General features: G+C 40.3%; 1 protein-coding gene across 2 annotated transcripts in view; it reads right to left on the bottom strand.

Moving 5' to 3' along the window:
* FBXL13 (F-box and leucine rich repeat protein 13) overlaps positions 1 to 12,898 on the bottom strand; it is a 210,341-nt gene that overhangs the window by 196,756 nt on the left and 687 nt on the right. The gene's annotated exons all lie outside the window — the stretch shown is intronic.

Below are 12,898 nucleotides of genomic sequence, written 5' to 3'. Positions count from 1 at the left end.
CTTGGGTTTGTGGGTTTGAACCCACGTCGGGTTCTGTGCTGACAGCTCAGAGCCTGCAGCCTGCTTCGGATTCTGTGTCTCCCTTTCTCTCTGCACCTCCCGCACTCGCATTCTGTCTCTCTCTCTCTCCAAAATAAATAAACATTAAAAAAAAAAAATTAAAGTACATATATGAACTCAGAAAGCTGTTGCCATCTTACTTTCCACATTGAGTTTTCCCAAAATGGAGAATATTTCTCCATTTGAGGCAGAGAAAACAGTTTACAGCACACATCCCACAGAAACCACCTGGAATCCTCCTTAGACATTTCTCTTTGCCATTTTGGTTCACTGCCTGCAGGCAGGGTCTAGTGTGCATGGGGCAGGACTGGGGGTGGAGGTGGAGAGGCCGTTCTTTTACAGAGGGCCTATTCTCACTGGCTTTTTTCCTGCTCACTCACTTGTGAACAAAGTAATTTCACCCACTGGGTCATGCAGGGATCTTCCCACCTCCATGGACCAAGTGTCAGCAGATCCAGGCCTGGAAGTCCTGCCTTAGTCTCTTAGCAGTTCTCATAGTGTTCTTCCAGAAGGAAGAAATTGGATAATTTCCCCTGACTGGACCCTGCACAACATAGTTCTCCCTTTGCAATTAGCTCCATGTCCCCCTTTTAGTGTGCAGGCTGCAGGCTGAGAACCCAGCCCTCAAGACTACGGCAAAGTGGTTAGACCTACATGTCTCTCCTTCTCCAGCTCTGCCTCCTGACCGAGCCCCACCCCAGATGTTCACAGTGAGCACTTAGCCATCTGCTGACTGACTTCTTTCTCCCCTAGACCTACAGAATATAATTGCACAGGAGGTCAGTGATTCTCACCACAGTTGCAAGATGGATATGAATAGCATTCTGTTACCCAAGGCCGGAAGTCTTCTATTACGTGGAAGCCAGACTTCAGACAGCTCCCTGAATAGTCCCATGAAAGGCCCATCTGCTTTCTGGCACTGCTGTGCCTGAGTCCCCAGAGTGCTGAGTTTCTCCATTCCGCACTTACCACATCCTGCATTCCATTCTGGCATCCTGAGGATATCTGCATTGGAATCACCTGGGGAGTGAATTGGTCTCTGAAGATGGGGCCTGGGAAGCTGCATTATGATGAGCTCCCCAGGTGATTCCTCTACACACTGAAGTCTGAGGATTGGTGCCTTGAGGTGATTTTTAAGAAAGTTGGGATCTGATTAATGAATACAAAAAATTACTTCTTTATATTTCTACGTTCCACAGATTAGGAAACTACTTCTCCTGAAAAGTTATCTTGCAGAAGTCAAATCAAGTTGAGAGGAAAAGTCTCTGGAATGATAATAAAGGCATATGGAACTAGCATAGTTCAAATGTTCACTTTTTGCACAAGATATCTCATTGTTCAGTTTCCCACTGGGCAAAATAAAATAGGCTAAGGCTTTATATATTAATGTGTAAACAGCGTATAGCTATCTGCCAATAAGAAAACATAATTAGTGAATCACTAGCTTTTTTTCCGCCCAATGAAAATAAAAATTGCAAAACCATTAGTTTTGCAGAGGCAAAATTATGCAAAATTCCCACAAGATGAATGTTTGGCTGTCAAAAACACATTAATTATTATTAATTAGCAATTATTATTGCTAGGTTTCTAAGTAAAAACTTACACAATCAAGGACAAAAAACACCATGACTTAAAAAGATCTAAATTGGCTTTCTGAAGCTTGTATTTTCACAAAATAATTGTGCAATCTTCCACTTGCTTTTGGCTCTGTCTAACTCAGTCCCCAGTCTTTCTCAAATATTCTGAAAGATGTATGGGGACTGATGACAAACATGGGTTTATCCAGGACCATTGTTTCTACTCCTTTCAACTACCATCCATCTTTCCAGGAGCAAGATAATGCAGTGCTTGGGTTCCACTAGCTGTAAATTCTGGATCTGCAATCTCCCAGTGGGGAAGCTCTGACAATTACTTCTCTGTTCTTATTTCCTTCCCTATACATATCATAAAGGTACACATATCATAGGTCTATCATGAGAATTAAATGAGCTAATATATGAAAAGTATTTTGAATAGTTTCTAGTATAAAATAAACACTCCATAGATGATTATGGTAACAAGCCATTCACTGATAATCATCACCTCCTGTAGAGCCAAATACTTGACCAAAGAGAAAAGAAATTCAAAACTATTCCCTTGTACCATTCAGAGGCCAGTGTGATGACAGAGAGATTGACTTTATACCAAGCCTGATGGAAGAGATTAGAACAAATACATTTGGGGGAAAGGATTAGGAGAGAGAACTTGATAGAACAATAGTTTAAATATAAATAGCAAAGTAGTAATTATCTATGAGACACTTAGATACTCAAGGGAGCAAGACTTATTTGACTTTCCAGATACTGCAGATAAATATAGTAAAATATACTAAGGGCCTAAGTAGCAATGCAAAAATCAATTGCTTCCCCAGTACAGAGATAAAGTGATTACAAAAGCCTTGTGAGGCCCTGGGCAGTGGGAGAAACTTCCAGGTAGCAAGTACTGAGCAGATGGTTTGCAAATAGGGTCTTTCTCTTGGCAAGAGCAACACCTCAGGGGCAGAGACCAGTTTGGCTGGAGTAAAGGGTTCTGATGAGAGAGAAGCAGACATAGCCAGAATTTTATACTGGGACCTGGGACAGGGTCTTCCTCTCTCCTCTAGACTTCTCTAGGCCATTCAGAAGCAAACCCCAGCAAGACCAGTCACATGGCCAAATGTCGCAGACAGCCAAACATCAGAGAGTCACAGTTCATTTTGCTTCCCAAAATCCCACTAGAGTTGACCTTGACTTTTAGAGGTTATGTTCTTATTTCTGGATTTCACAGATGAGGCAAAGTAGGGCCAGGTGGTACATAAAGTGAGAAGGTTTTTAAACTACAAACACAGGGCTCCTCCCGTGCCCATAGCATTGCACTCATGCAAAATTGTTTGCATGTATATCTTCCTCCAGAACTCGAGGGGTTTTTTCACGTTAACTATCTGGAAATATTTATTTATTTATTTATTTATTCATTCATTCATTCATTCATTCATTTATTATTTGGTTGTTCCCTTATTCATTTTTTTTTTTATTATTTTAAAGAGAGAGAGTGCATGCTGAGAACACGTTCAGGGAAGGGAGGGGGAGAGAAAAGAGAGAGAGAGAGAGAAAGAATCTTAAGCAGGCTCCACACCCAGCGCATAGCCCCACATGGGGCTCCATCCCAGGACCCTGGGATCATAACCTGAGCCGAAATCAAGAGTCAGACCCTTAAACTGACTGAGCCACCCATGCTCCCCTTGAAATATTTTATTTTTATGCAAACTAGAAAGACATTCTTCTTTTAAATTAATGGTAGAAAAATCAACATATAGTTTTCACCTTATTTGTTTTAGATGAGATTGCTTTTATTTTTATTTATTTATTTATTTTTAATTTTTCATTTAATTTTTAGAGAAAGAGAGAGAGAGCATGTATGTGCATGAGTGGGGAAAGGGCAGAGGGAGAGGGGGAGAGAGAGAAAGAGAGAGAGAGAGAGAGAGAGAGAGAGAGAGAATCTTAAGCAGACACCATGTCCAGTGGGGACCCCCACATGGGGCTTGATCCCACGACCCTGGGATCATGACCTGAGCCAAAATCTAGAGACTGACATTCAACCAACTGAGTCACTCAGGCACCCCAAGATGAGACTGCTTTTAAAAATGCAATGTCAGGGGCGCCTGGGTGACTCAGTCGGTTGAGCGTCGGACTTTGGCTCAGGTCACAATCTCGCAGTTTGTGGGTCTGAGCCCCACATCAGGCTCTCTGCTGTCAGCGCAGAGCCCGCTTCAAATCTGTCTCCCTCTCTCTCTGCCCATCCCCCATTCTCTCTCTCTCTCTAAAATAAACATTAAAAAATAAAAAAATAAAAAAAAATAAAAATGCAATGTCAGAATCACACAGTTACAGAAACCCCTTTTCTTAGGAATAAGGTTTAAGTCTCTGTTCAAAGTCGCTTCTAGCTCCCTCCCCTTGCAAACAAGCTCCAAGTGACATCTCACAAATTCTTGCCATCCCATTATGGTAGAAATGGAGTTGGCATGCTATTGTGTCATTGGAGGGGAACTCTTAATCAGTTTCTACAGAAGTTACTAAGTTAACAATTTGAGAACAAAAGAGTTTCTGTGTCTTCTTGACATTTAAATAGAAGGTGTCAATTTTTTATTTTAGAAACTCTATAACTCAAAGTATACTGAAGATTATTTAAAAGGGTCAGCTGGCTTCAGCCATTCAGGAGGAACATCAGCGAGAGAAGATGTCCCTCAACACTAGAACCTGAGGGGTTTTAAGGCAGGTGGGACATGTGAGGAGACCCAGTCTCCGTGAGGTGAGAGCAAGACAATGGATTCTGATACCTGCTGGTGGTCACCAGCTGTTTAATCCCTAAATAAGTAAACTGTTACTGGAGAAATAATCATTGTATACTTTTTGGTTATTTAAGTGTTCCACAAATTTGCCTCTGGAAATGCATCTGTGAGTTGGCTGACTGGGCTAAGGGAACGCAGCAAACAACTGCCCTCAAAAGATACGTCTATCCCCAAGGTCCAGTAAAAGGAGTTAATAGATCAGTTCCTTCTCTCCTGCATTGGCTGGCGGTCTCTTGCTCCATATTCAATAATTCCTGATTCTTGCATCTCTAGTAAATATTTGCAGCAATTAGTTCCTAAAAAAAATCCCCAGGGGCGCCTGGGTGGCTCAGTCAGTTGAGCATCCGACTTCAGCTCAGGTCATGATCTCACAGTTCGTGAGTTCCAGCCCCGCATCAGGCTCTGTGCTGACAGTTTAGAGCCTGGAGCCTGCTTTGAGTTCTGTGTCTCCCTCTCTCTCTGCTCCTCCCCTGTTCACACTCTGTCTCTATCTCTCAAAAATAAATAAACTCCAAAAAAAAAAAAAAAAAAATCCCCGGTAACAGAATCTATGTAATTTAGAAATAAATGCAATATTCTCAAAATACAAATTGGAAGCTATCATGAAAGAAATATAAAGCATAAAAGATGAATAAAAATCATAAAAATAAAAAAAACACACTTATTTCTAAAAATAGAAAACTTTGCAAAAAAAATTTTGATTTGTAACTTAAATACGCCCTCTGCTGGGAATATCTAGTTTTGCAAACTAAATGTTAAACCGAAATCTGAGCTAACAATTTGCAGAGCACTTCTCTGCTCTCAGAGACAATTGCTATGTACAGCTGTTTACTAATTTGGTAGACACTATACCCATAGTATCTCACCCATCCTGGGACCATGCTGACTTCTGCCTAGTAGAAAATTGAAGAAGAAATGGATTTCTAAATATTATTGCCAATGTTGGGGCCACTGGGTGGCTCAGTCAGTTGAGTATCCGATTTCGGCTCACGTCATGACCTCACGGTCTGTGGGTTCGAGCCCCGCATCAGGTTCTGTACTGACAGCTCAGAACCTGTGTTCTGGTTCTGTGTCTCCCTCCCTTTCTTGCCTTCCCCGCTTGTGCTCTCTCTCTCTCTCTCGCTCTCTCAAAAATAATAAGGCTTCATTGTGTATTGCTATCTTAATACCTTTTAAAATACAAATGTCTTTTGTAAGGAATATTTCCAAGGAAGGAGATTCCAACAGTAGTGGGATGAAGTATTTCAGAATTCTAAGAACTATCTCAGAGAGAGAATCTAGTGAGTGAGAAATCAGAAGACAATACTCAGTTTTCCCACAATTCTATCTAGGTGCAGGCTCTGAGTGTCCACATGCAGATGTTTTTTAAAAACGTGGAATTTCTAAAATATATTTTTCCTGAATTAAAAATAGTATGTAGAGAGTAAATCTCTTATTGCACAGATTTCCAAGTATTTGATCAATTAGTTCATTTACTTCAAACCTAAAATTAAAGTTTACAAAGTACTTGACTCCATGGTCTAAAAAAACAAAACCCACAGCCATTCTGTATCTCGATGTTTGTACCTCTTGCACAAACAATACATGTAGGTTTGCATGGAAGCCATATTAGATACTGGTTGCCCATGAGGGAAAGAAAAGACACATGAGAACATGAACCATGAAGGAAGAGACCATTTTCCTGACAGAACTATGGTGATTGGTCACAGTGATTTCAAATACATTTTTTTTTTTAGTCAGAAAAAAAAAATCTTAAAAAAAACCCAAAACAACCTCATGGGAATCCCAAAATATATCCAGATAAAAGCAGAGCTGCTCTTTGATGTTGTAGGGTGAGTGTATAAGGGGAAGAAGACGAGCTCTCTTCTTCCCGATGCCCTTTCTCCAGCTATACAGTGTTCCTTGTAGGAGTCGTTAGAACCCTGGGATTCTGCTAACAAAACCAAACAAAACCAAACCTTTGGAAATCTGTCAGTATGCAATTAGGCACACACAGGGCTATCTGGAAACCGAACCTGAGGAAGAGGGTTTTATGACAGTGCTAGCTGGGACAGAGACTGGCCCATCTAGGAAATGGGGTATCCAGGAGACCTCATGTACGTGGCCTGAGGCAAAAGGGCGCTCAATCCAGGGAGACCAGACGCAGGTCTGCAACAGGCCAACCAGCTGTACCTGGGATGAGAAACCAGCACTTCCCAGTAATAAACGCTTTTATGCTCCCTGTGTTTTCTTTATTGCTTTCTAGTTTATTTGCTAATAGTATGGGAAAGCAAAAAAGGGGGCATTTTTACTACAGTTAGACCAGCATTTCAGTTAATATATGAACATTTTTTTCTGACTATAAAAATAACATGTGATCTATGCAATTTGGAAAATTCAGAGAAAATACAAAGAAGAAAATACAACTCAACCATCATCCTGCCAACCAGAAATAACCTCTAAGAAAAATTTTAGTTTCTTTCCTCAGTGCATATATTTTTAACAAATTAAATTTTAAAATGATAATTGTACACATTAAAATCAGGATTATATATTGGTGTATATTCTTTTTTTTTTTGTATATCTTTTTTTTTCCTTGGCTGGTCATTATGTTGTGAACATTTTTCCATGTCTCCCCAAAATTCTCAAACCATCATGTACTGAGGTTGGTTGATAATCTATTGCAAAAAATAGTACCGGGGTGCCTGGGTGGCTCTGTTGGTTAAATGTCTGACTTCGGCTCAGGTCATGATCTCACGATCTGTGAGTTTGAGCCTTGCATCAGGCTCTGTGCTGACAGCTCAGAGCCTGGAGCCTGGTTCAGATTCTATGTCTCTCTCTCTCTCTCTCTCTCTCAAAAATAAAGATTAAAAAATTTTTTTTAAAAGAAGAAGAAAAAAAGTAGTACCATAAATGTTTAATAATTTCTAAATGGTTGGCCATTTGGGTTATTTCTTTTTCCCAGTATTAAAAATTATAGGATATAATATTAATTTTTATTAATAATGATGAAATGTACATATCTTCATCTCTATTTTTTCAGGATAGATTTCTAGAAGAATATAGAATCAGAAGGTGCGTCTTGAAGCTCTTCATACATATCTCAAAATTGCTTTCTAAAAACGTCTTATCAATTTACACTCTTATTAACAGCCAATGTGAGTGTCCATTTTACCTTGCCAACACAGAGAATAATAAAATTTTTGATTTGACAGGTGGAAAACAGTAATTCATTTCATCTACATTTTGTTTTTGTCAGTGGGGTTAATTTTCTTACATTTACTAGCCACTACGGGCTAATTGTGTTCCCTCAAAATTCATGTCTTCGTTGTGATGATATTTGGAGATGGGGCCTTTGGGTGGTAATTAGGGTTAGGTAAGGTTGTGAGAGTTGGGTCCTCATGATGGGATTAGCACTGTTATAAAAAGAGACACCAGACAACTTGCTCTCTGTCTCTGCCATGTGAAGACACAGTGAGAAGACAGCCACCTGCAAGCCAGGATGAAGGCCATCACCAGAACCTCACCATGCTGGCACACTGGTCTCAGACTTTCAGCCTCCAAAACTGTGAGAAAACAAAGTTCTGTGGTTTAAGCCACCCAGTGTAATGGTACTTTGTTATGGCAGCCCAAGCAGACAAAGACACTAGCCATCTTTGATTTTGCATACACTTTACTTGTCCTTTATTGGGACAGACTTCATTTAGATAGGATTAGGGAGGCAGATATATCAGTGTCCAAAGAGAGAACCCCAAAGGAATGATAAATTCAGAAAGACAGAAGCAAGGCCACTTGTTGAATCTCCATTCATGTCCCCCAGTCTCCCCTAGAGACCTTCTCAGCTACAGATATAGAGCGTTTTGTGATTTAAAACAAATAAGTCATTTCAACAGTTAGTCCATGACCTAGTCTCCTAGTCCATTAGGGCTTCTGTAATACAACACCATGGATTGGGTGACTTACAAACAACAGAAATTTATTTCTAGAGGCTGGGAAGTCCAAGATCAAAGTACAAGAAGATCCTGTGCCTGGTGAGAGCTGATTCCTGGTTCATAGACGGCCATCTTCTCATAGTGCCCTCACATCATAGGTGGGCAAGGGATTTCTGTGGGGCATCTGTTATAAGGGAACTGATCCCACTCATGAGGGCTCTGCCTCATGACTTAATCACTGACAAAGTCCCCACCTCCAAATACTATCACATGGAACATTAGGTTTCAACAGATGAATTTGGGGAGACCCAACATTCAGTTGATAGAATGCTCTCATCACTTCTTTCATTTTCACAATAAAATCTAATTATGGTGATTCTTGAAGATTTGAACCTAGACATCAATTTCCTTTGGTGTATGTGAGAATAGCTGTCCTATGTGTGACTCCACTGATCGTTGTAAGTCACCAAGCTGACTGGCCATTATAGCCCCTCTACCCTCACTGTGCCACTCAGACTCTCCCTGAAGTTCCAGAAGCTTTGTGCTCTTGAAAAGAACAAACTTACTTAGAGACACAGTGATCACTTCTGGGTCGGGGTAATTTTCCTTGATTTATTAAATATGTAAATACATTCTAGACCTGCATTGTCCAATATAGTAGCTACTATTTACACATGGCTACTGAGTACTTCAGACATGGTGGTCCAAATTGAGATGGGACGTAAGTGTAAAATACACATCCAATTCTAAGACATAATGTGATTTCACATTGAGTCCATGTTGAAATGATAATATTCTGGACAGATTGTTTTTCTAAAATATATTAAAATTAACTTCACCGGGGCTAGCTCAGTCAGCTGAGGGTCTGACTTCAGCGCAGGTCAGGATCCCACAGTTTGTGGGTCGAGCCCTGCATCAGGCTCTCTGCTGTCAGGGCGGAGCTTGCTTCAGATCCTCTGTCCCAGCTCTCTCTGCACCTCTTCCACTCACAATCTCTCTCAAAAATAAATAAGCATTAACAATTTTTTAAATTAACTTCACCTATTTATTTTTATTTCTTTAATGTATGTATTTATAGGACACCCAAATAGACAAATGCACAGAGAATGCAGGAGAAAAGTTTGGGCTAGAAACAGCTTCAAATTCACAGCTGCAAGTGGCTAAAGCCATTGAGGTATTTTCTACTAACACATGGTAGATGCCCAGCAAATATTTGCTGATGGAATGATCTAATGTACCCTCCTTAGCTTACCACACTTACCATCCCCTAAGAAAAAAAGGCTGGCTGGTGTCAAGAGCCTAATCTGTTGCTCAAAAAAAATAAGTTACCTAATGAACTTGAATTGAACATACCTGGTTCTCTTTAGAAACATTTGCTCTTAGAACTGAGCCACCATACTGTGCGGGCGTCCAAGCAGCTCATGAAGAGGCCCATATGGAGAAACCAAGCCTCCCGGCTCACAGACATAGCTGAACTCCCAGCCAACACCCAGCACCAGCTGGCCAGGCATGTGAGCAAACCATCTTAAAAGTGGATCTTAGAGGACATGCTTCAATACCATTGACTTGGGACCTTGCTGGCAGGGGATGACTTCTTATCTACTGCCTTGATAACTTCAAGGGCCATCATTGTCTCATGTCCCACAGCAATAATGGCTTGGAGGCAGGTAATCAGAGAAAGTCTCTATGCCCATGGGCTTGCTGGGGATAGTCTGCACAGTGGCAAACACACACACACACACACACACACACACACACACACACTAAATTAAATTAAATTAAATTAAATTAAATTAAAAAATAAAAGTGGACCTTTAACCCCTGTCCATCACCCCAGATGGTACCACATGGAGCAGAGAAAAACTGAAAAACCTTATCAGAATTCAGATTTTTGAGCAAACAAAATGATTCCTGCTGTTTTAAGTCACTAAGTTTTATAGTTGTATTACATAGCAATGGATAATTGATACAGCAAATAGAAAATGACTATACAGCCAAATGAAACCTATTATTCCATCCATCCCTAGTTACATACATTATGAGAAAAAAACACCCAGCCATTACTCTCTTGTAACTTCTTATTATAGAAAACTTCAAACACAGAGAAAGTAAACAAGAGTATAATGAACCCCTGTGTACCCATAACCCAGTTTCAAACAATCACCCCATTCCGTGAGACTTCTAAGTTGTTCATCTTAACAATGATTTTAAAATAACAACATATTAATGAAAGCAGGAAATGGTAGACAAAATGGATGAAAAGATGCAGAATTTTGATTGGAATGTATAAAAAAAGACTGACATTCTAAAACTGGAAAACACACTGTTTGAAATTAAAAACTCATTTGATATATTTAACAGTAGACTGGACACAGCATAAAACGGAATCAATAAACTTAAAGACAATCAGTGAAAAATATCCAAACAAGTACAAAGAGAAAAATAGGGAAAAAACAAAACAGAACAAAAAAACCAAACCTAACATATTTATGATTGGAGTCCCAGAAGGAGTAGAGAGAACTGGGTAGAAGCATTGTTTGAAATGATCCACAATTTTCTAAAACTGATGAAAACCGTCATCAATTAGAATCAGTAGCCCAGTAAGTGAAGCAGGGGTTTTGTTTTTTGTTTTGTTTTGTTTTGTTTTGTTTGTTTTGTTTGTTTTAAATCAGCTTCCATGCGAGGGTTTTCAGGGAAATGATATCCAGGTTTTATTTAGGATAGGTAGGTGAAGTTCAGAAGAGGTTAAATACACAGAGAATCCATGATAATATGTGTGTGTATGTGTGTGTGTGTGTGTGTGTGTGTGTGTGTGTGTGTGTATACACACACACACACACACACACACATTCCAAAGCTTGTAGAAGATGGGTTTTGGAAAATAGCCAGTCCTGGCAAATTGGATTAGATGAATAGCTGTGCAGGAATATAAGGCACAATGAGATTTATCCTAATAGTCTCCTGGGGTTAGTGGGTTAACCAAGTTAAGGTGGGAGTGTGAGCCCCCAGAAAACTGCTCTCTTGCGCCTATTGGTAACATGGTAGCAGAAGTGAGTGAAGGACTCCTGAGAGTCATGAGAATGTCACCTTAGGCCAAGGGCACTTCTGAGGGCCTCTTTCTTCTGGGAGCAAAGCAACCTGGTAGGCTGGTGAGCAAAGGATGCTTTTACCCAAAGGAGGAGCCAGGGATTACTCTGGCAGCTTCTGAGTGTTATGGCAAGTGGAGAGCAAGATGAGGAGAGGCTATCACTTCCCTGATGTTCCCTGACCCTCAACTCAAGTCCACTTCTGCTACCTACTCCACAGCCAACCTGGACTGAGTCATCACTCTGCCCTAAATCTTAAATACAAATATTCCACTTCCTGATCCCTACCTCCTACTTTTCCAGTTCCCTCACTCAATTACTCCCTTTACACCTCTTCACTCCTTAGGAACCTTCACTTTCTGCCCATAGATCAATCTCACATCCTACTCTCATTTCCCACCCAGTTCCTTGGCCCATCAGGCACTCTGAAAAGCTTAGTTCCTTTGCCACTGCCCTTCCATACTATATGCCTGGCAAACACCTATCCTGGTTGAAATCAACTCTTATTGCTGTATCTACATGTGGTTTACTGACTGCTGCTTAAGAAAAATCACACAATGGGGAAGATGAGTACCATGCTCTCCAGATATTTTAAATATAATTGAAGTAAAACATGAATCAAACTCATCAGAAAAAAACTAAAACAATACAGATCTATATAGAACAAAAAATTAGGGTTCTCTCCTAAAACAAACATTTGCTGTCAATAGTGTTGCAATATGTTCTATGCATGCGTTATTGTTTTAACTGTAGATAGATATGGACACATAAATATATGAGTAGAGTCAATTGTAGACACTTCTGGGACAACTTGCATTTTTTCCCCCTTCTTTTTAAATGTGTCTTGGATGGCTTTTGTTTTGAAAAGGTACACATATACTTTATATACTAGCCCATTCTCTCATTCATATATAAGTTCTTTATGATTTTCACTATAATGAATATCCTTGGACAGCTTTCTGGGTACATGTGAGAGTATACCTCTAGAGTGGATCCCTAGAAATGAAATGTTTGATCAACAATATGTCTAAATTACCATCCAAAAAGGCTGTACCAAATTGCACTCCCAACTGTATAGGAGTTATTATCCCAAGCGGGCCTCTCAATACTGCCTGGTTCTTTCCTTCCCTAGCTAGACCTCTCTCCCTGTCATTCTCCACATACTTTATTTCTGCTCAAAACCCCTTCTGCAGCCTCCAACTCCACCCAAACATATAATTCTTAGCAAATATCTTACCAAATATTTATAGAGAAAATGGAAGTCACCAGAGAACTTTCTTGGCTTCCTACCCCCAAAACTACAAAACCTATCCACCCTCTCCTGTCCTCCTTCCTCCCTTCCTGTTATAATGGTGGGGGTAGGGAACAGTCTGCTGTTTAAGGCAATCCCGGTGGTGGGGTCTTTCCCCTCACAAAGGGCCGGCTACCTTCCGTCGAGAGGTCTCTATCTTCTGCCTTCACCACTCCATTGAAAC

Source organism: Panthera onca, chromosome A2, assembly GCF_046562875.1.
Source record: "Panthera onca isolate mPanOnc1 chromosome A2, mPanOnc1 haplotype 2, whole genome shotgun sequence".
Taxonomy (NCBI): domain Eukaryota; kingdom Metazoa; phylum Chordata; class Mammalia; order Carnivora; family Felidae; genus Panthera; species Panthera onca.
The sequence above is the reverse complement of the archived record's forward strand: the minus strand, read 5'-3'. Positions and strand labels throughout refer to the sequence as shown.